At 39.5% G+C, this 24,104-nt stretch overlaps 1 pseudogene; it reads right to left on the bottom strand.

The window, feature by feature from the left end:
- Positions 1-6,590: 6,590 nt before the first annotated feature.
- Positions 6,591-18,905, bottom strand: LOC139777030 (uncharacterized; annotated as a pseudogene).
- Positions 18,906-24,104: the final 5,199 nt, after the last annotated feature.

The raw sequence follows: 24,104 nt of genomic DNA, 5'->3' as shown, positions 1-24,104 counted from the left end.
GTCGGTCGTTGGCCGAGGAGGAAATACGCGGCGGTCGGTAATTAGATTGCGCCGCTAGCATTTCGTCGGAAATGAGATTATCTCGTAGCGAAGAATAAATCAGCAGATTGCCCGTACGCAAATAGCCCGACGAGCCGCGGAGATGGGTCATACAGCTGCAGATTATTAAGTTTTATCTTCGCACACAATGGCATTAGAGCAGGGCACCGAGTTCGACGTCGAGCGAAAACAGAGAAGGGAAGAGGGAGAGGGAGAGAGAGAGAGAGAGAGAGAGAGAGAGAGAGAGAGAGAGAGAGAGAGAGAGAGAGAGAGAGAGAGAAAATGCGAAATTATTGCGCCGCCTCCGCCTCCTTGTTTCGACGAGGAACGTCGCGCGCTATTCCGGAGCGGAACAATATAAATGAGAAAAATAGGGGTATACGAGATTTTATTTACTGAAGAGAATTATCCCGCGATTCTGGTGCGGTATCTTTCGACGAGAACTCGCGAAGTCTGTTGCCGAACGCTCCAGTAAGTTTAACATTACATCATCGAGACGTACGGTATTTGCCCGGACCACCGCCACCGCCGGCTTTAAGAGGTCCTGACTCGGTACCAGAACTACGTAAATAATAGCTAATACATCCGTGTGTTACGTAATGGACGGCCTCGAACTCAAATGTGCGATACACGTGCTCCGTTGGCCTACTTTCCCGATTCCGAAAGCTCCGCGCGACCCTCGGCTTTTCCCATTTACCAGAATCGTGGAGGATCTCAGAAACGAGAGAAGACTCGCTGCTAATCGATAAATATTTACAAAACGGAAAGATGCGTTTCGCGCTCGAAATAGATATCTCTTTTATTTAAATTTCGTAATTTATTTTTACTTCCTTAATTTTATACAAATAAGTAATCTAACATTTCAAGAAGTTAGAATTCTTTAGTTTGATTTCCTTCTCTCTTTCGATGTTACTCGCTTACATTTAATATAAACAATACAAGGCCATCAATATTTATAAGTTTCTCATAAATGAGTGAATAATTTGATATATTTCAGATCATTCTAAATACCCGTACTTTTAGTTTACCGGTGTATATTTCACTTAATTTTCATTATTGTTTACTTCAACTTCACCGCGGGTTTCATGAATGGCACTACAACAAGAGATAAGTATATGACTCGGGTTTGCTTTTAGCTCATCGCGCAACGTGATTCGCGATAAGACGCGACGCACTCCTTCACACACACACTCGCATCGCTGCTGCTGCTGCAGGAAAAGTGATAAAAGCCACCGAGTATTTCCGGTGTCGCAAAACGTCGCCAATTACCACCGATTAAACGAGACGTATGAGACGCGCGTGTATCGATAAGCGACATTGTCGCGTGAAAAATAAACGATAAATTCTCACAAGGCAGCCTTATCGTCGCCTGTTATCCCGACGAATCTTATCCAACTGTGTATCGAGCCTGGATTTAATCCGACGTAAAGTTATACATTGCCAACTTTCATTCGTTACGAAAGACGCGAAATTATTGTTATTAATGTTAACAATTCTGCGCCAATCTAGCCCGACCTAATCGATTTTAAGTCCGACTTTCATTCGTTACGAAAGACACGGAATTATTGTTATTAATCTTGAATAACCGCGCTGATCTAACTATAATCGATTTTAAATCGAAGATAGTGTATAAAAATTGGATCATTGATTATCCCGATAAAAGAATAATGATGAAAAAGTAAGACACTTACAGTGATGCGGAAGATGCAGCTGCACGACGCGGACGCTCAGAGAAAAGATCTGAAAACAAATAGACAAACTTATAATCTCATAAATATCGGCAGCATTATGCAATATTATAGACAAAAAACATTGAACGAGAGAGAACATAGATGAAATTAAAGAATTTGTAATTTCTCTGACGGAAATGGTAGACTATATGTTTATACGAAAGAATTAGAAAAGTGATTAATTGATAATTGATAATCGATAAACAGTTGACAATTAATTTGTTATCACATTTTTGGTATTTTTATTATACTCATCGGATATTATTGTACTTATTGTATAACACAAAGGGGAAAATAAAGGAAGTACAATCAGAGCGCGGAAAGAACGTAGGGAATGAGTAATGCGATAAAAATGACGTCGGAGGCAATCAACGGACATTTACGAATACAGCAAATTTACTCACCAGTCGTCGTCCTCGGCATCACCCCCGCCGATCGATCTCCTTGGCACTGGACACTCACCTGCGTAAACCAATCGCGGAAACAAGCGACTATATAATCCCGGCGCGGCGCTCCCGGCGGTCATAAACACTGGCGCGACAAGGCGTCGACACTCCCGGTCGTGTAATTAATACGCGTATTCGATTAGCGAAGAAAATTAACGACACGGTATGCGTACACACGTTCGCGACGTATCCCGAACGACGGGGTTGTAACCTGTTGCTCGCGGGCAATCGACAACCAAAAACTCACATCGGCAGACAATTAATTGCGATGCACGTTACAGGACGCATAATTTGTACGAAGCGGAGTCGCGCGACACGCGTTTTCGGCACGCACAACCGAGTATTGCTCCGCGGGTGCTCGGGAGTAGGGGGAGGGGAACAAAAACAGCGTGACGCGGCCCGTGCTACCGAATTCCCGGAACCGAGCGCCGGCCGACCGGCCGGCCGGCCGGTAAAAAATGCGCGAGGGGTGTGTGTATGTATGTCACGATAATTTCTAGCACGAGTTTGGAAAACAATCTAGTGAAATATTCTGCGCTACGTCCGAGAATTTGTTACTTCGCAGTATCAGCATTATATTCATGATTTCGACAAATAAATGTATAATAAATATATAAATAATTAGACACCCATTACTTGTGGGCTGAATTTGGCTCCGCTCCGCAGAAGCTTCAAGCCGAAGCGCGTTCCTTGACAACGGGACACATATGAAATTATTGATTAATCACCGCCTGTCAGATTTATCTGGAGATTCGAACCGTTCGGATCCGGTTCTCCAAACTCTTTCCTGTACTTCCGTTCTGAGCCTGAATAAACCCGAGTTCTTATTTGTATGACGAGTGTGGTTATTTCCGCGATCCCGGACGAGCCCCCAAAAAGTGTTACGCGATTTTGTCGTTTTCTTTTAGCTCGAGGCAAAGGAAAATAAGCAACGTTGGAAAACTCAGATTTTTCAAGAGACATTTTTTCTACGAGAACATCGGTCTGATAAAATTTGATATCTAATTACTTTTTAGAAACAATATTAAACAGGAAAAATACGGCATATTTGAAAATAATAATTTGTAAACATTGCTGACAGAATTACGGAAAATCTGAAATATTACATTTACTGTTTACTTGGACCAATCATATTTTTGTATCGCCGTGATAAATATCCGCCCGAAGGAGATTTGTTACCAGTGAATGGATAAATAACGTACGTGGATTCAACGAGAGTAAACCGCCAGTTTTTTTTAATAGGTAAAAAATCAGCTTTATTTATCTAACAACAAAGCATCCGGTATTCGGCCATATGTGTATCTAACGTTGCGTATTTTATCTGTGCGTGAGTTTGCCGTGTCGATATTTTTCAAGTGATTATTTGAAAACGACAAGTCTCGTAACGAGACGCGGATTCTCTCGGAAACAATTAATTTTAGTTGAAATATCCCGCGCTAAGAGTTTATTACGTTATGCGTTGTTATTGCATCCGCGCTCGCGTTTGTAGGCGGTCGAGAATCTCCGCGACGAGGGGGAATAACGATTTCAGGGAGAATTTCATTCGTCGGAGATATCCGGGGCTAAATTCATCGCTCTCTATTAAACCAGCGACGCATCTCGATGAACAAGTAGGCATAACGATAATCGCGCGGTGATTCCGTTGGCATTCCTAACATTTACCTGTTGCAGGGGTTCGCGTATCTAAAGGCAAGGACTCTGTGTCAGCCATTAAGCGCTCGTCCACAATATTGGGACTCTTCCGATTATGCGTATTTAGTGTATTCACTGTTCTCCGTTTTATTAACCTCGCTGCGCGCGTGCCGACTAGAAACGACAATTGTTCGACAAGTTCTATTGGCGGTATATTGGCACTTCTGGTACTTTTCGACACTCGCGCAAGACGCTCTAGACGAGGAATTTAATTAAGGATCCACGGGAGTCGCGGAAGAATCGCTAACTCGCCTCACGTCGGCCGTGACGTCACGCGATCAAGCACCAGGGGAGTATGGGAGGGCCTAAAATCTAGATACGGCGACTCGCGACCGTTACCCTTTTTCGCGGAATAATCCAATAATCGTGCGACGTCTCAAACGCTGTGCTACTCACGATGCATCTCGAATGAAGAGATATACATATTTACGATCCATGGACACTTGTCGCAGTACTTTCAATACTTCTCTGCGTCCGTACGATACATTTGAGACGGCTTAAAAAATCGCGAGACTCGCGGAAGGTGCCGCGCGTCCTACCTCGCTCGCGTCGTGTAAGAAACTAATGGCGATGTGACGTCACGCAGTCAAGCGCCACGGGGGCCGAAAATCATAATACAGGGACTTACCACCGGAATTCTTTTTCGGACTTAATCGCGCGATATCCTAAATACTGTATTACTCATTATGTATCCCGCGAATGAAATTTGCGTGTATACGATCCCCAGATATTCGTCGCAGTACTTTCAATACTTCTCTGCGCCCGTACGATACATTTGAGACGGCTTAAAAAATCGCGAGACTCGCGGAAGGTGCCGCGCGTCCTACCTCGCTCGCGTCGTGTAAGAAACTAATGGCGATGTGACGTCACGCAGTCAAGCGCCACGGGGGCCGAAAATCATAATACAGGGACTTACCACCGGAATTCTTTTTCGGACTTAATCGCGCGATATCCTAAATACTGCATTACTCATTAAGTATCCCGCGAATGAAATTTGCGTGTATACGATCCCCAGATATTCGTCGCAGTACTTTCAATACTTCTTTGTGTCTCCGATTATATATTTTAGACGAATCAAAAAGTCGTGAGACTCGCGGATAGGTGTTGCGCGTCCTACCTTCGCTCGCGTCGTGTAAGAAACTAATGGCGATCTGACGTGACGCGTCAAACGTCAAGGGAGGCGAAAATCTAAACTCAGGAACTCGCAATTTCTTGGGCGACACTTGGGCGATTGCGACAGAAAGGAATGTGAAAAGAAAAGTTGGAATCCTCATACTCTTTGTCAATGTCTTCTCTTATTAGGGAACACTAATAATTTTTCGTACCCGATGTATGCGTCACGTCTCATTTAAATGTTATCTGAATGATTCGCCGGAAAATTTCCATTCGACTGTTTCTTATCCGCGCGCCTCTCGATTCGTGTTTCAACTCATAAATATATATTACAAATGAAATAAAAAAATTACTCACCGGCCGATGCGCAACAGCGGAGTTGTAACGTTGTAACCCTGCGTTGATCTGTAACAGAAAAATATTTTCACATTAAAGCAGCGTTTCCAAGATAATCGATACTAGAAATTATTAATAAAAAAGTTTCACCCCCCCACTTTCGAGTCTAAGACCCAAAATATCGATCCTAGGTGAAAAATGATAAGGACCAAAATTGTAGAGTATTAAATTTTCTACAAGTTTGGTTATTACCACTTTCACTCTAAAGTTGAAAATAAGCGAGATATTTAATGACCCTCCGAAACAGACAAAAAAAATCGCTTCCCGGAATTAATTCCATTTAAATGTCTCTATCGACTGGGCTATCACAGCAAAATATAACAAACGAATAACAATTACTCTCACCTCACGGTTGCCCCGCTGTCGCCCGATGCCTCCCAGGCCTCGTCCTCCTCTTCTCGATCCTCCTCCGTTGCTCCGTTGTCGCATCTCCGTCGGCAAATCAGCAATATCGTCACTTTATGATCGCGCGACACTTTGCACGGCACTCCCGGTATTAATCTCGCGACGCGGCGCGTACTTTGTCACACGGTATCGGAAGAATTACGGCGAAGAAGCTTACAGCACAGAAACCTTTCAGAGATATCTCAGAAATGTTTCATCGATAATATTGAAACATTTCAAAAACATTGCAAAATGTTTCTGCAACAGCTCTGAGACAGCTCTGGAACAGCAAAATGTCCGCGATTCTTGCACTTGAAACCTCTCTGAAAGTGCGTTGAAAGGTTACCGAAATATGTCTGAAACCTTTCTGAATGTTTGCTGAAAGGTTACTGAAATAAATCTGAAACCTTTTTGGAATATGTCAGAAACATTGCTGAAAGGTTATTGAAATAATTCTGAAATCTTTGTAGAATATTGCAGAAATAATACAAAACCATTAAAATTATATTATATTTACTGCAGATCGACATTAAAGCAGTAAATAAACTATAGCATATATAAAATATATAGATATATAAAGTACATTTATAGTGCCATATATGTATATATACTTATGGTATATTAATATACGTAAAAAAACCTTTTTTTTAGAAAAAAAATGTAATAACGGTAATAATTAGTCGTTTGTATAACATTATTTTTGTAGTGCAATTGTTCTCAGCATAACTCATATGCATCAGTGTGTAACTTATTATTGAAAGCTATATTACTCAGAACGTAAAATAATAAATTATGTTTGTTGTTTACGTTGCAATCGTTCCCTGAAAACATATACAAATTCAAATTTAAAAAATATTGTAATAGATACTTTAATAAAAATGTCTCATTTTCCATTAATATTTACTTACTCATCTCTGTCATGTCGCAATTTTCCTTGCACAAACCATTTCGATATAATCTGCACAATTTGTTGATCAGTCGCAGTTTCGAATTTCGAATTGACACATTCCAAAATAAGGATTTATAATCGTTATAATCGTTAGTTTGAAATTAAATGATTGAAAATCTATGAATAACACATAAATAAATAATTAATTACTGAACTGAGAAATAATTAAAATTTAGCTTAGAAATTTTCTAAAAGAATATATAAATTTATATAACTCATTCTATTATAAAATATATAAAACTCTATTGTCAAAAATACATTTTAATACATGTATTATCATGCGTTTTCGTAAAAAGGTTTCAATTTATATAAATAAGTACGAAGCTTTATAAAAATGTTAATATACAAAGTATTCAAAAAGTTCTAGGTCGTCAAAATATCTAAAAAATGAGACATTTTAGAGGTATCTTGCTGACCTGAAACTTTTTAAACACCCTGTACAATCATTTATGTAAAAATTTCTGAAAATGAAAGGATATATATCTATATATATATATTTGCGGAAATTTAGATGCTTTTAATATATTTTTATAAGGAATTATAAAAATATATTAAAAACATCTAAATTTCCGCAAAAATTTATAGTTATATTTTTTATAATCATGCATTTTTACAAAAAAATTGTCGCTATAGTTTAACTTACGTTTTATGCACTTAGCTATTAATAAATCTTTGAATGCTGCTTTTTTTCCATCTTTTCCATTCCAGCAGTACAGAGTGGAAAGGAAATTACTAATTGTATGTTTTAGAATAATAATATTGTCATTTCGTGATAAGTTTTGCCACCTAAATGTTTCATGAAATTTAAAACGTACAAATATAAAATAATAAACATTTTATTCGTGATAATGACTGATACAGAATTTGTATTCAGAATTTTATGAAATAAAAATGTTGCAATAAAATATCTATTATATCATATATGCCTATCTATCTTACCATGTTTTTATAGAAATCGGCATCTTGAAGATCCAAATCCAACTTGTCCAGGGCTTCTTTAGTTTTTAAAGGAAAAGATACAATTTCTGTAATGTCAAAGTAGTCCTTACATTTATTACTGATTCCATTCTCTAGTCTTTCTTCGAGGCTATTCAGCCTCCCATCAATACGATCTAACTTCGCGTCTATTTTATTCCATTTTCGTAATAATTCTTTTTTAAATTCTAAAATATTAATGAATTATACTATTAAAAACCAAAGTCGCATAACGCGATAAAGTATAAAAAGATCAAACGTTCATATTATCATAGACAAATATATTTTAAATACCAATATCCGCTACAGATATTGCACTATTATTGTCTTTTGACACGCTTGCTTCAGTGCTAGTCTGGCACTGTAAGGAGACATGAGAGGTGTAGCATAAGTGGGAGATGGCAACATCGCCGGTGAAATACCACTACTTTCATCGTTTCCTTACTTACTCGGTTAGGCGGAGCGCGTGCCCCGAGGGATGCTTTTTCGAAATATCTTGCACAGATTGTAATGTATTAACATTGCTGTTCTTTCGCGTGGCCCCATTTTCCAAAGGCAATGAATCCTCCATTGGCTTATTATTTTTGGAGTTTATTATGGACAGCGTTTTCGAAACAGGTTTTTTTGGCGGGGGAGGTAACGTATTTTGCCAATCATTAACATCACTGTCATCTTCATCGAAATAGGTTGATTTTGTCAACCTAATACGACGACTTTTTTTGGAAGTATTGTCGACATCAGACGAATCAATATCCGAAAACTTTTCAGCCAGCTTTACTTTCGCCATTCCACTCTCATATGTATCTGAATTATTACAAACAATTAAGTTAATGCAATTAAAACATTTAGCTAAATGTACAACACAGTACATATACAGTCACATCTTGACAATAAGAATATGTTTACTTATCGTACATTAATGACAAATCAAATCATAAAATATAAATAAATAAAAGAATTTAACATTCACATATTTACGGAATGAAATTTATGTAATATGTATACATGATTTATATACTACCTTATATACACATTATATATGTATTAATTATATTTGCATTTATTAGTTACTTATATATGTATACAATGCAGTGATTATATTTGATACATTATAGAGAAATTTATTCTTGTTATGTTAAACCAATATACATTTGAAGCAGTCATTTATTTACTCACTTGCCCTTGCAAAAATGCGGATAACTTTTACGATTTCCCAATTTTCATCATCTTGTTCCTTGCATTTAGCAAAATTTTTATGAAGTCTTTTTATGTTCCCGTGCGTTGGCCAGAAGCATTCCGATGTTCCTCTGAACCAATTGCTAGGCACTAACTGCAGTCCATCCTCAAATTCGACGATGGAAAATCGACTCCTCGCTTCTTACTTATTGTACTCTACAATATAAAAAGTATAACAAAGTATCTATCTCGGGGTCTGCATATAAAGTCACAACACACCATGCATACAAATATACTTTAAATGCAACTACTTCTATATAAAAATACACGTATTTAAAATAATCAAATATTAACAGAATAATAATAATATTAATATAATACTAGTCTTTACTGCGAACGTAAGAATACAAATATATGGCAATTATATATCTATGTCTAAATATATTGGCTCTACATTTTCAATATTATCAAGCTGTAATTCATCGTCTTCAATATTATCAAGTTGTAATTCATTGTCAATTTTAGAATGTTCATTGTTAGTAAAATTTAAAATATTTAATAAATCTGAAGCAGTATTATGAGCAATAATTCTTCGAAAATGCCGTTTAGAAAGGGAAGAATAATTTTTACGTTTTCTATCCATCTTTTACTATTATTATATAAAATAATGTACCATCAAAAACGGAGATATCTAAGTACCAATTGATCAATCTTATAACCTACCTACATTTAATATTTGTATGTAAAAACCGAGATAGATACAAAATACCTTTTTTCAATAAAATGCCAATCTCAAGCGTTAAATGATGGCTTCCTCCGTGTACGTTGAAATACAGCTGTATGTTCAATAATGCTCTTCACACTTCAGATCGTACTTATCTAGCAACACATACAAATATATCATATATAATTAATGTACTAACAAAAACGGAGATATCTAAGTGCGTGTACCAATTGATCGATCTCATAACCTACCTACATTTAATATTTGTACTGTAAAAACCGAGATAGATACAAAATACCTTTTTTAATAAAATGCCAATCTCAGCGTTAAAATGATGGCTTTCTCCGTGTACGTTGAAATGCAGCTGTATGTTAATAATGCTCTTCACACTTCAGATCGTACTTATCTAGCGACACATACAAATATATTATAAAAAATATATATTGTATATATACATATATATATACACACAAATGTTTATAAATTTATAAGGCCCGGTTGCACTCACGTCGCAGAACTTTAACCTTAGCTTAACTCACTCTCTATCTCTTTCTAAAGTGGGGAACACAGACTTTTGTATAACGCATAATGCATAAGCATAAGAAAATGGATTGGTCTATAATTTCTTTATGCACATATGTATATGGATCAATCAATTTTCTTATGCTTATGTATTATTTGTTATGCAAAAGTCTGTGCTCCCCGCTTAACTGCTTCCCTTAGAAAACGAAGAGTGAGTTAAACTAAGGTTATAAAAGTTATGTGACGTTGGTGCAACCAGGACTAAGGGCCAATTTCTTCACCGTTGGATAACTCTATCCTTCGGTTAACCTCACTCTTCATCTCTTTCTAAATGCCCCCTTAGAAAAAGCTTCCTCCTCACGATTCGCAATTGTTATAAATAACGGGTGCTGCCGCATAGAAACGGGCGCTTTCCTTCGACCGCGAATCCAAAAACTTTGAGTTTGATGAAACTATATATGTGTATAAGTTTCATTAAAAACTCAACTGCGAAAGGTTTGCAAAATTATATTTTATGAAATGTTTCCGAAATAACTTAATTAAAAGTTTTCTAATTTATTGCGTGAGAAAGGTTTCAGAAACAGCTCAACTGAAAGGTTTACAAAATCATTTCATATGAAACGATTCAGAAATAACTTAATTGAAAGTTTACAAATTTATTGCGTGAGAAAGGTTTTAGAAACAGCTCAACTGAAAGATTTGTAAAATTATTTCATGTGAAACGATTCAGAGATAACTCAACTGAAAGTTTTGAAAAATTATCTTCATGTGACAGGTTTCAAAAACATTTCCATTGCAACATTTTATATGACTTATTGCAAAATTCTTTCAGAGATGTCGCACATGAAATGTGAAAGGTTGAAATGTTTTTGAAACCTTTCTGGAAGCTTTCGGCAACAATCTGTGCTGTATGGGAGGGAACGAAACTATATACGATCCGCTTGACGCCCGTGACTCGTGTCACCCGTGTCCCGCAGGTACGAATACTTGCAAAGGGATAATGAATTTCATACCGCGCACTTCGTTAGTTTGAATAGAGCGAGCCTTGATGTATGGATCCTTTGTGTTAAATTGTGAGTTGCGACAAATGGATTGCGCATTGCACGTAACAGAGCAACATGAATATATACAGTATGTCTCATCTGGTAACCATTCAACGATCTTATTCTTTCAATAACTTATGTCAAATTGTTTTACATAGTATTTTATTAAATACAGTACAGGTACAGTGTATAAAAATATTGTGTAATCATTTAATTTAATTTAAACAAAATTCAGCAAAACCAATTCTTTTTTTATTGGGAAGGGAGTATTTTAACACCAAAACACTTCTGTAGGATCCGCCAGTGGTATGATATCTCGACGTCTGTCGCGACGCGCTAAATATTTCTTCGCGATGCACTTTCGACATAAAAATTCGCAAGAAATCACAAAAGACGCAATACGTCATTAACCACTTATGATGCCACGCGATCCAGAGACTACGGAGACCAAAGACGACGGGGACTTATGTTTTCTTTTTCTTTAATAATACCTAACCGTTGAATATCGCGATATTATTAACGCTGCATGTTCGACGAATAAAAAGCGCACGCCGGCAGCTTTTGATCGAATAAATAATAAATCAAGCAGTGGAGGGTAGCATTTCCTTGCGGGCGACAATATCGTTAAGGACTGTTGTCGACCGTGAGGTTTCAGTTGTTCATTCGCTTACCCGTTATTACAACACGTCAGGGTCTCGTGTAATCTCCGCTTCGGGCGGAGGATAGCCTTCCCGGGCGTTTTTCACGATCGCGTCGTCGTCGCCGCGACGGCCGCCCGCGACACCCAATAAGTCCCGAGTGGCCTTGAGGACCTTGCCCCATCGACACGGACGACCGTGATCGCCCCCGGGCCCCTCAAGGTCCCCGACGGTGCAGGATGTCAACCTCGCGGGTTTCGCGATCGGTCGGTCCGATCGATAAGACGGTGCGTGAGTCAGCGCGTCATCGGATGACGAGGCGCAGCCTCCGCCGCATCACGCTCCTCCGCGACGAGGACGATGATTCAAAAGCGATTACCGAACGAGGCTCCGAACGCGGTTCTCACGCTACCTCGCGTGGAAGAAGAAAACCGTCGATATTGACTCGTCACGACGAGTCGATCCGCGGAAAATGACGTGATACGTCGTCCAGGACTGCAGCCGAAGCTCGTAGGAATTTCGTTGAGTAACCCGTGGTGATGATAAAGGTGATGACTTCTACGCGATCGGGATAAGAGATAAAAAGCGCATCTGTGTTACGACCTGTTACGAGTCGTTCTATTATTTCCCATGATAGGTTTAAGCAGATGATATAAGTACGTCATCGATATCGTCATAATGACTCGTTTGGTGTTTGAAAGTTAATGTTTGCGTTTTAATCAGAAGGATAAGCGTGACAGAGAGTCCTGTTCGCGTGTTCCGAGCGCACTTAATCAAATTAAGAAAGCTACGGCTCATTTAGGTCGTAAGTAATCCTGTCGAAGCCGCGAGAAAGTAAAATCAGCGTCGCTCGTCGTCGTGAAGAAAGAAAAGCGTCTTGATCTCGAGAGTCGGGAACAGAAAAAAGAAGCCGCCTCGCCGCGCACGCACATGAATTTGCATCTTTGGCTTTGGTGAGCTGCATGCATGCATACGATACACATACATCCGTAAATAGCGAAGGCTGCTTTCTCCGATCTATAATAGGCGCTCGCTCGGGATTTCCTGCCTCTATTGCATGTGATCTTGGCGTACGCGCGCGCGGCGCAAGTTACGCTGGCCGGAGTTACGTGGCCGGACGCCGATTAAGCTACTCGTCGGCCGAATAAAGAAAACCTCCTTAATTCTCGTATTCCATTGTAGTAAGTAGTAATACGCTGCGATTGCTCAACAACGCATTGCGCCGTATACGTTTTTAGTCCGCGAATCTTTTCCTCCGCGAAAACAGAACGAATCAAACTGTAGAAAGTATAGATTAGATCGAGTCTTCCTCTTCTTTCGAGATCTTTCGAGAATTTATATTAAATATTGACTAGAAAAATTTGAATTTCTTAACTTCATTTAAGACAAATGTAAAATTTTCTCAGAATTCTCTTTCTCTTTGTTTCGCTTCAATATTTTAACAGTTAGCTTTAAATTACTTTAGTCTTCCAATAATAGTTGAGACACAAAAATTCTGTTAACGCAGCTTGAAATAAAATCTTTCAAAATTTATATTCGAAGCGAGAGTTTTCTTTCTCTTTGTGTCTCCCTCCGGGCAATATTTAACTTGAAATATCTCTACGTAAATAGTTAAAAAAAAGTTTTTGTTAACACGAAAAGTCAATTTAAAATAAAAATCTCTCAATAACTCAGAAAGTTTTTAAATCGCGGAGAGGTTACGGCGCGTCGATTGATGCAAAAATAGTCGTGCTTGCATAAAGATACGCCCGGCATTATTCAATCGTAGGTATGAAAAACAGCAGGGGCGTGGACGCGTCAACGACCAAATCATTGCTTTGACCTTTCTCAACGATTGCAGCTCGGAGTGCCACTCGTATCTTAACTCTTTCGAACCTGCTGCGCGCGTATCGTTATGCGGTCATTTCGCAACAAGTTATACGTTAAACGGCTTTAAATTACGCCCGCGCGTAGAACGCGACGAGATTACCACCTCCACGATAACAACCGCGGCAAATTTTTAAGTTTCTCTCGTTGTCACGTTTCCCGTCGCGATCGCCGGCGATATCGGATCCGCGATCCGCCTTTTCCTTTCACCCTTTCTTTATGCGTTCCCGCGAAGATGCAGAAGTTATCTCATCGTGCTTGACCCGTGCCGAACGAAATAACCCCCGGCCCCCCGATAACTCGGTATCGCCCGGGCGATAGCGGTATTACAACAATTCCGAGCGGTTACGCGAGGAGGACGCGACTCCCCGAGGATGCACCCTCGACAAAATATTTATATTTATACGCGATGCGACAGAGAGAAAATGAGAGAAAGATTTTGCTCCCGTATAATAACGCCGCCTGTTTTTCCTCCTCCGATTATTACGGCCGATAAAACAATTTCGTATACGTACGACGTTATGTTTATTCCTGCGCGCGCCCGCGCGATTAAAGGCGAGATTTATTTTCGCTAGAGGCGGATGTCGACCGTTGACCTTAGGCACCGAAATCAAGGGCCGCCCCGCGCGCAACGTTCTCCATCGTAATCGGCTTCATCCTTCCTCCCTCCCCCTCACCCTTAGCCACTCGGCGCGCGCTCTCAAATGGGTCGACTGGTACACACGCACGTAACGGCTTCGTCTTTTTATCGTACATTTCACCTTTCTACTTTGCAATCAAGCACTTTCATATTGCTTTCACTTGGCGGATGAAAGTGCCGTCCGCAAGCCAAGTAGGCTCCCGTCTTTTATACTGGGTGGACGAAATGGCACATCTCGATGACACCCGTAGAAATATCGAGAATAAACGCTGCGAGCCAAGAAGACAATAAATGGAATTAAATATATTATTGTCTTGTACTTTGCTACTTAATCCCTATCGAACGATTTGAATAAAATAAAGAAGATATAATGACAAGTTGTCGATCTTCTTTTTATATTCAGATAAGATTTTAGGATTCTCCATGGCACGGTGTGCGCAGCTCGAGAAAAGTAGTGGTGTGCGGCCAACCTTCTGTAATCTCGCGGAGCGGCTTGTGTGGAATCGTTATTTTCGGAGCACCCAGTGTGAAACACCAACGCGCTCGCACGTTTTCGTATTTGAGATTTGGAATACGGAGGGCAGTGAACCCGAGACCGGATCTGGTCGAGAACCTTAGGCTTTATACAATCGCGATTGATGCCTCGCCTCAGTTATCACCGTTATTGCGCGAGCTCGCACGATAATTACACAGCGACGAGGACCAAGAATTAATCTCGATGTTGCAGCTGCGTCGCGCGCAACAAACGAGGAATCACACTTCCCCGCCGGGTATGTGTATATACCTGCGAGGGTAAATCTCGCGCCGTTTGTCATCTCCAATTTGAGAAATCGAGTTTTATGGAGTTTATATCTCCTCGAGAATGCCCGATGTTTCAATTTGAATCCGTTCCTTATAGAATGCCGCAATCTTCATCAGCGTTACGTTAAATCCTCTCCCGCGATTGTTGCGAGTTCTTGGAATGTACAAGCAACTTGAGCTTTCGAAGAATCGCATTATCATGATCGGAAATCCCGCCTCGAGACTCGAGACTCCATCGTCGGATTGAACTCGACGACGGAAGGGTTAAAGGAGGGAAATCGCCGGACCTCGGGGCTATTTGAAACGCATTCGCACGCGCAATCTTGCGATTACACCGACATCGTCACTATTACTTTAACAGTTACACTTTCTCCTCGACGTCTCTCCACCGACGTAGTTAAGGAGAGAGCAGACCGCGAGCGTGCCGGGGAAATGATTGTTGTTGAACGAGGTGGTTATTTAAAATATGCACTCTCTCCCGTTATATTAATGATCTAACTAGCGCACGGCAGAATATAGAAACGCTCTTAGATAATATTAATATTCCGTCCGCTGCACTGGCATAATGTCCGAGTCGCTTCGTTCCTCCCCCTCTTGCACGAAAATAAACCCCGTCGATATTCTTCTTTTTCATTTTTCATTGGATACTAAGAGAGAGAACAAAAGTCGATTCGATTAGGATCGCGGCCGAAATATTTCATTTTACGTCGCGCAAATGCGATTAACCCCTTGACTCCCGATTATGAGAATTCTCGTCATTTTAAACTTTGCGTTCACTGTCGCGAAAATGCGTTTTCTCGTTATAAAATATTTTGTTGTAGAGCCGCTAAGTAATTTTATTATTGATGCAAAGTGTAACTAGGAGTTTTTGAGTGTGCTGAATACGATTTTCGAGTTTGATTTGCAAAATGTTGCCTCAGAAAAAAAGATATGGCTGTCAAACAAATAAATATTTTCGAATATTCTCGTCATAAGATATTTTGTTATATTAAAGTTTTACAATAAATTAATAACTGAAACAAGGTACACTTAGAAATTTTCGGGTGTGCTAAACATAATTTTGAAGTCACATTTGAAAAAAAATGTCTAAACAGTTTTACAAAGAAATTTGTCAAGTTTGACTTGGAATTCGTCATCGGCGCCATCAAAAACCCTTCTATACAAACTTTCATTAATTTTCGAGAATCTTTTGTTTTTAGCATTTTAGGTCCACTCGAGAAAAATGGTGTGGCAGTCAAGGGGTTAAGTTTCACGCGAGCGTACCATGCTATGCAATCTTTTATTAATGATTTATTCGAGATGCAAGCCCGCAGATGCGTCGTTGGCGAACGCCCGCTAATTGGGGGAGGAAAGGGGGGGGGAGGGTCGATCGAAATGACTCTATCCCCGCCCCGACACGACGCGCGAATAAATAAAGCGTAAACCGGTATCGCACACCAGGCTTTCGAAACCTCGTCGAGAAAAGCTCGTCGAGATTGAGATACGGAGGTCCCGGCGCGGCCTTGCGCGTTAAAGACCGCGATAAGAGAGGTGACTGGCCGTGGCCGTCCGCCTGCGACTTTCTTTCAGCGTTAAGGACGCCAAACAGTCGAGAGTCTAATTGTTTTCCGGCAAAAGAAAATAACGTGCGACGTGTGCCTGCGAATGAACCATCGAATGACTCTTATCTTCAACCTTGTATAATCGAATTCTTTCGTTTATGAATAAAAATATTACATAATTGATAAATAAGAAATATTGATTAAATATTGAAAAAATGTAGACATACGGATATGTTACAAACTTCTAAGTTACGTGGCTAAAACGACTTGATGCCTGACTAATTGCGAGAAAATTCACCTATTATAATTCGTTTTCAAAGTATATTCCATTATCGGTCATAATTTATCGTTGTAATTTACGCTACACCCATTTATCGTGGAGCGCTTTATTATCTTAAAAAAGAAGTATCGCATGTTTGCTCTTGATGCGCGTATTTGGAGGGTTAATACCGTTGTTGCGCGTGCACCTCGCCGACGCATCGATGCGGTCGCGTTTAATTATCGCCGTATAATACGCATCGGGTGTTTTCTCGCACGTAGGGAGAGGAGACGGGATGTCATTGTTTCCCGCCGGGAGAGCAGATTTAATTATCGCAAAGCGGTATTGTATAGGCGGCATGTACTCGCGCGCTCGTAAATCACGCCGACCGATCTCACACGCCGCGCGCCGGCGCGAGACTTACGTCGAAATGACACGCTACCCGCTAATGACGTGGCGCTTTCGCGGATTAAATACGTTTTTGTGCGATGCAAAAAAATTCCAGAGAGAGAGAGAGAGAGAGAGAGAGAGAGAGAGAGAGAGAGAGAGAGAGAGAGAGAGAGAGAGAGAGAGAGAGAGAGAGAGAGAGAGAGAGAGAGAGAGAGAGAGAGAGAGTACTGAATCTCGCTCGTAGGAGCTGCTCTTATTAAACTATTTATCTAACTTTCGAATATTCCGATCAGCTAGCAGATTCATCGTTACGAGCGCGTGGCTACCGAGAAACGATTAGGAAGGAAGTGAAATGCTCCCGAAGGACAGTTCCGACTACCGCGGTTGACGATTCCTTGAATAGCATGCACAATAATGGTGCTAATACATCTACATCTTCGTCAGCGTTTCCAGGTACGACTTGCGAGTTTATACAAAGCGATATGACTTTAATATCGCGTGATACGCACATGTGTGTACGCGTTCTTATAGATTAATACAAATTTAATTCCTCAATTTTATGATTAATTTCACAAATTTTTGAGAAAGCGGGTTATGACGCTGTTGCGCTAAATCCTTCACACGCATTTTTCGAGGGAAAGCGTTCTTTTAGTTTAAATAGATAATTTTAAATATATTTTTATTATATATAATCAATATATATTTATATACAATTAATAATAATTATGTAAATATGAAAAAATTAGTATTTTCTACTGTAAACCCAAATAAATAGTTTAAATATCTCTTATAATGTCCTGGAGTTGTCCTTCAGGTTCACCGACTCAAAAAACCCTATGTACTAATTTTCATGAAAATTAAAAGATTTTTTTATTAATCCGCTATACTGGATTGGATATTTTGAATTTTTCAATTCTGACTTCTGACTTCTGATTCGTAATCAGCGATCCGAAAAATCCCCGTGTGCAAAGTTTCAAAAAAATCAGTCTGACACAAAAATTCGTGACACAAAGGGTTAATGATGATTGTCTCGAGTAATCTGCAACATTGCAATATCGCCTCTTACGTTATTTCGATGCATCGACTCATCGAGCTCCCCTTTGGCGCGCGAAGGAATAATCGCGGCGCATCCCGGCGATTCACAGTGCGTGAGGAATGCTATGTATAAGTACTTGAACTGCATGCTCTTTCCGTACTTTTCAATGACGCATACCGTACGAGTACACGTGTCTGTCACGAGTTGCAGGTCGTGAGTTGCCGCGAACGCGACGCGTCGCAATAAGTTTAAGTGCGCTTTGTAAGAGGCGCCGATTCCTCCGTTGTGTTTAGAAATAGTTATTGCGCATGGTCCGTGGTAGTGTTGCGTATAGAACGGCGGCCACGATCCTTTTCTCCCCTTATACTAGACGCGTGTAACGCATTGCACAACGGAACGACATTAAAATCAAGTAATGATGAAACGAGAGTATCGTAAATTAGATATAATCGTAATTATTATAAATGCAAGGAAGTGAGAATTGACACAACCGCAATTACGATTCGATCAATATCGACGCCGTTTTACCTTTCCTGTTTCAACATTACTCGAATGTTCCTTAAAAAAAAACATCAAATAATTTATATATCGTCAATGAACAAACAATACCGCTCGTGTGGCAATTAGTAAAGTTTTCAGGAGAGACAAAAAACTATGCCAAAAGCGAAATATACAACATTAAAACTCATTTGTAAATAATATGTATAATCATTTTTACCCTGTAGAATGACGTGGAGCGAACAATCGAAGCCAAAAAGTGCATTCGAATCGAAATGTCACATAGGCGGTATTGTTTATTCACAGACGCTATATTTAACGCAGCCTTCCTTTTTTTCCTCGGATTTGTTTTTCTACACGGCCCGAACGCCTTTCGCTTTCCATTAAGGAAGTTCCTTTCTTCTCTGCCAGTCGCTCGTTGTTTTTCATCGCTCGATAGTTTATGATTCCTCGGATCGTTGGCGTAAACAGTACACGTGGCCCCCGCGCCGCGCGCGCACGGACGCGTGCACACGCGTGTGCACGCGCGCATGCCGCGCATACGTGCGCGAAATCGCGTCCGAGATAACGACGCAGCGCACGTCGCGTCACCGCGCCGCACGCGCGCGCGTCCTTGAAAATACCGAATTCGCCCACCCGTCCGCGCCGCACCGGCGGACACGTGATATCATTATGCATGTGCGCGATCTATGCAAATCGCATTGTCGAACTTTGTATTCGCGTCCGCCGCGAATTTTCCGTCTATCCTCTGCCAATTTTTTCCTCCCCCCCCCCCCCCCGACGCGAGCGACTCGCTTGGAGCTGCTCGGCTGAACGAGTTACAGCACGGGCGCAATTGCGATATCGCTACAACATCGCTCTACATTGTGTAACAAGAAATTACAATTTATACAAATACTTATATAAAACTGATCGTAGAAAAAACTCCCGGCCCATTGTTCCGCGAAATATAATGTAATGCGCAATAATCGTCCGCGTTTGACGCACGATTAGGAAACCGTCCTCTGATAACGCGACAACATCCTTATCCCCATTGCACATACGTGTCGATAATGCATCGATAAAAAGAAATCAGCGATACCGATTGCATGTGGATATTCATAACGCGCGAGGAAGAGGAGAAGGAAGAAGAGGAGACGCGGTGCGGCGCGGCGAGGTCGGGTTCACAAAGTTGCATAAAAAGTGAAGGTGACCGGCGGTGATTCACGGGGGCTGATGCCCTCGTTGTCTGGCATTCGGTTTACGGAGGACGGTGGTGATGGAAGAGGAGGAGGAGGAGGAGGAGAGAAGAGCAGAAGCAGCAGCAGCAGCAGCAACGGCAGCGGCGGCGGAAGAGAAGGAGGACGAGGAGGAAAAGGAGGAGAAGGAGGGTCCTTGCCAACCGACCGGCCGAACTGAGAACTCCACCAAGAGAGCGGTCCGACTCTTTGTTTTGGCTGGATCGCAGCCGACGCGATTCCGAGTAGTATCTCGCTCCGATGCGTATCTCGTTACGGGCCCGACCCTGCCGCGATCAACGCGTAAATCATTTTTTTCAACGCGACCGCGAAATCGCGTCAATTCGCCCACACGCGTGCGACCGAGGGGGCGAGCGGTGAGGAAATCACGTAGAGTCGAGAGGGCGGGCGAGCATTGCACCTCGAATATTTTATATTGAAGGGGATCTTTTTACCTAATTGCTATACGGTTAAATTTATAGTTCAAATTAATACTCAACTCTTGAGTCATTTTTAACCATTCCTAACAGGTCGTCACTGCTCCTAGACAGCACCGTGTCCAAAATCGGGACATAGACGTCTTAAAGACATCTTTAAGACGTCTTATGATATGATGTCTGGGTACTCAGCATGTCATTAATTTAACTAAATCAATGAACTTAAAATAATACTATTTTGTATGAAAATAATGAATTTCGACCCACATGGTAGTTAAAAATAACAAAATGTTATCTAACTCCAGGTATCGGTTTAAATTCCATCCTTTAATATTTAACAATGTAGAATTATAAAATTATTACTCTGATTCCAAGATACCGTAATGTCGTATCGAATGACGAGGATGTCGGCTGGCTGAGGCATGAAATCACAGAGATAATTCGTAGTGATTTCAATTTAATTTTCTAACGTTCCGTCGTCGAGCTGGCCCTTGTACTTTTGGCGCAGTAGGCCAGTCAGTAAAGACACTAAAATTCGAAAATTTAACTTTAATTACAAAAGTTTTCAAATTTTGATGGAATATTGGGTGAGTTGAAATAACAATAAATCTCATTTTGCAACCATCCCCGAGGTCCGGAACATGTTAAACATTGCAAAAAAATGTTAATTTATTATAACTTTGCGAAAAAAATTGCAAAAGTTCTGCAAACTTAAAGCAATGTCTATTGTAATATTTTCCACAATGTGTTAGATTTGCAACCTATTTCGAGACGCGCAACATTGAAATTTATTGTAAAATAACGTTTTTATTTATAACCTGGAGGAAAAAATTGCAAAAGTGCTGCAAACCGATAGAATAACTTTTACAATTGCCCCGAACAGTTGTGCCAATTTTGCAACCTTCTATGTTGCACGCAATATATATTTTTTAAATCAATGATGGAACAATTGTTTATTTGGTCGTAATTTTGCCAAAAAAATTGCAAAAGTTTTGCAAATTGGTTGCAAACGTTGAGATTATTTTTCGTCACAAGCTGTTAAGTTTGCAACCTCGGACAAGGTCCGCAACAGTGAAAAATTAGCAACAATTATTATTTTGCACTTTTTACAAGCGTGAAAAAATTGCAAAAGTTTTGCAAATTTTACGGAGTGCTTCAAATGTCTTCCCTTATCCAAATATAAATTTGCAACCCTCTACTAGTTACGCAAATTATTGCAACTTATTAATGACTAATTTTGTGTTACAAAATTAATACAAAAGTGTTGCAAATCCAGGGAAACAAATTAAAAATACATTTACACATAATGTCGAATTTGCAACCTCCTACTTGTCACGCAAAATATTCAAATCATGCTCAATACTACGAGGCCCCGATGGTTGCTTCGCACCTGTGTATGAGGCTTTAGTTTTCTATGTTGTTGTGGTGCGTGACAATAGAAAAGTACGCGGACTTTTCTTATCATTTCTCCTATTTTAACGGTACACATTTTCGGCTTATTTTCTGACCTTTCTTGTTGTTTCTTATTCACGTAAGAAAACGTTACACGAGCAGCATCGTTTGACAGCATCGTGCTTATAAATTAATTATGGAAAACGAAAATGTTTGTTTTATTTGCGGTAATGATTTACAAAGTGGAGCTATTGACGACGTTAAAGAAAAAGGTATCAGTTAAGCACATAAAAATTTCTTAAATTTATAAGACATTACGAAATAATTTTAAGATTAAAATATACTAATGTACCTTCAAAAAATATTTTGCGTTAAATATATTTAAAAATCATTATAGGTATCAGTTCTTTAATTAATAGTAGTGAAAAAAGACAGGACGGGAAGGCAGTTTTTATTGTCGGACTGAAAAATGTGAGAGTGCATCAGAAATTTAGAGAAATTTACCCTGAGAATGCGGAGATGAACGTTTCTGACAATCCTGGACCTTCTGGCAGTAAGAGACGAAAACTCTCATAACTATATAGTGATTTTTATGTTATGCTCGAAATTTTATTTTAACTACAATAAAACAATTGCATAGTACTTTTAGTTACAGATTGTTGCATTTGGGAAAACTTAGAACTCGAGAGTGTCTTGTTCCCTTTTTCAATTCTGCAAAAATCGTAAAGTAGTTGTATTTTGAATAAAGAAATCATCATTTTCCTAACTCTTCAAAACTTTCTAAATGTAACAATCGTCGGAGTCAAAATATTGTATTCGATCTCCTTAACTCACATTCCATCAATAAATACTCAGTACATTAATACAATCATCGAAAAGTAAAGAAAAATATATTTGATTTGAATATTTTGCGTGACAGATAGAAGGTTGCAAATTCGACATTATGTGTAAATGTATTTTTAATTTGTTTCCCTGAATTTGCAACACTTTTGCATTAATTTTGTAACACAAAATTAGTCATTAATAAGTTGCAATAATTTGCGTAACTAGTAGAGGGTTGCAAATTTATATTTGGATAGGGGAAGACATTTGAAGCACTCCGTAAAATTTGCAAAACTTTTGCAATTTTTTTACGCTTGTAAAAAGTGCAAAATAATAATTGTTACTAATTTTTCAAGGTTGCGGACCTTGTCCGAGGTTGCAAACTTAACAGCTTGTGACGAAAAATAATCTCAACGTTTGCAACCAATTTGCAAAACTTTTGCAATTTTTTTGGCAAAATTACGACTGAATAAACAATTGTTCCATCATTGATTTAAAAAAAAAATATGTTGCGTGTAACATAGAAGGTTGCAAATTGGTACAGCTGTTTGGGGCAGTTGTAAAAGTTATTCTATCGGTTTGCAGCACTTTTGCAATTTTTTCCTCCAAGTTACAAACAAAAACGTTATTTTATAAAAAATTTCAATGTTGCGCGCCTCGAAATAGGTTGCAAATCTAATACATTGCGGAAAATATTACAATAGACATTGCTTTAAGTTTGCAGGACTTTTGCAATTTTTTTCGCAAAGTTATAATAAATTAACGTTTTTTGCAATGTTTAGCATGTTCCGGACCTCGGGGATGGTTGCAAAATGAGATTTATTGTTATTTCAACTCACCCAATATTCCATCAAAATTTGAAAACATTTGTAATTAAAGTGAATTGATTGTCTTTAATGACTGGCCTACAGATCGATCTTAATGTCCCTCCCACTCCGACGGAGGCACACCCCAAAGGTAGCGATTAAAATTCGTGGAATACAGACTGAGTGGAGGGATCGATAGCAGTCACTGACTGTCAGTGATTGCGCCCACTTGCATAGATACATAAAGATAGAACGGAATCAATGTTCGATGATATTTTAATCTATTCGACAACCATTCGAAATCTATCTTTCTTCCAGAAAGAGGATTATTATTTATTTACACATACATGTTTTCATAACTAAATTAACCCTCTGATAATAAGGTCGAGGTCGGATGCGACCCACGGCTTCGTCTATTTTACACTTTTTGTTTTACTGCAATTATTTAAAGTCAGTTAATAATAAATTTATTGCGTTTTTTCATACAAATAAACAGAGGAAGAAGTTTTATGTTATTATTTGCTCCTTTTACTCATTTTGTACATTGATTAAATGAAAAATAAACAAAACAG

Source organism: Temnothorax nylanderi, unplaced genomic scaffold (assembly GCF_030848795.1).
Source record: "Temnothorax nylanderi isolate EJ_2023f unplaced genomic scaffold, tnyl_v1.0 TNYL_tig0136_pilon, whole genome shotgun sequence".
In the NCBI taxonomy this organism is placed as follows: domain Eukaryota; kingdom Metazoa; phylum Arthropoda; class Insecta; order Hymenoptera; family Formicidae; genus Temnothorax; species Temnothorax nylanderi.
This window is presented reverse-complemented; position numbering and strand designations above follow the sequence as displayed.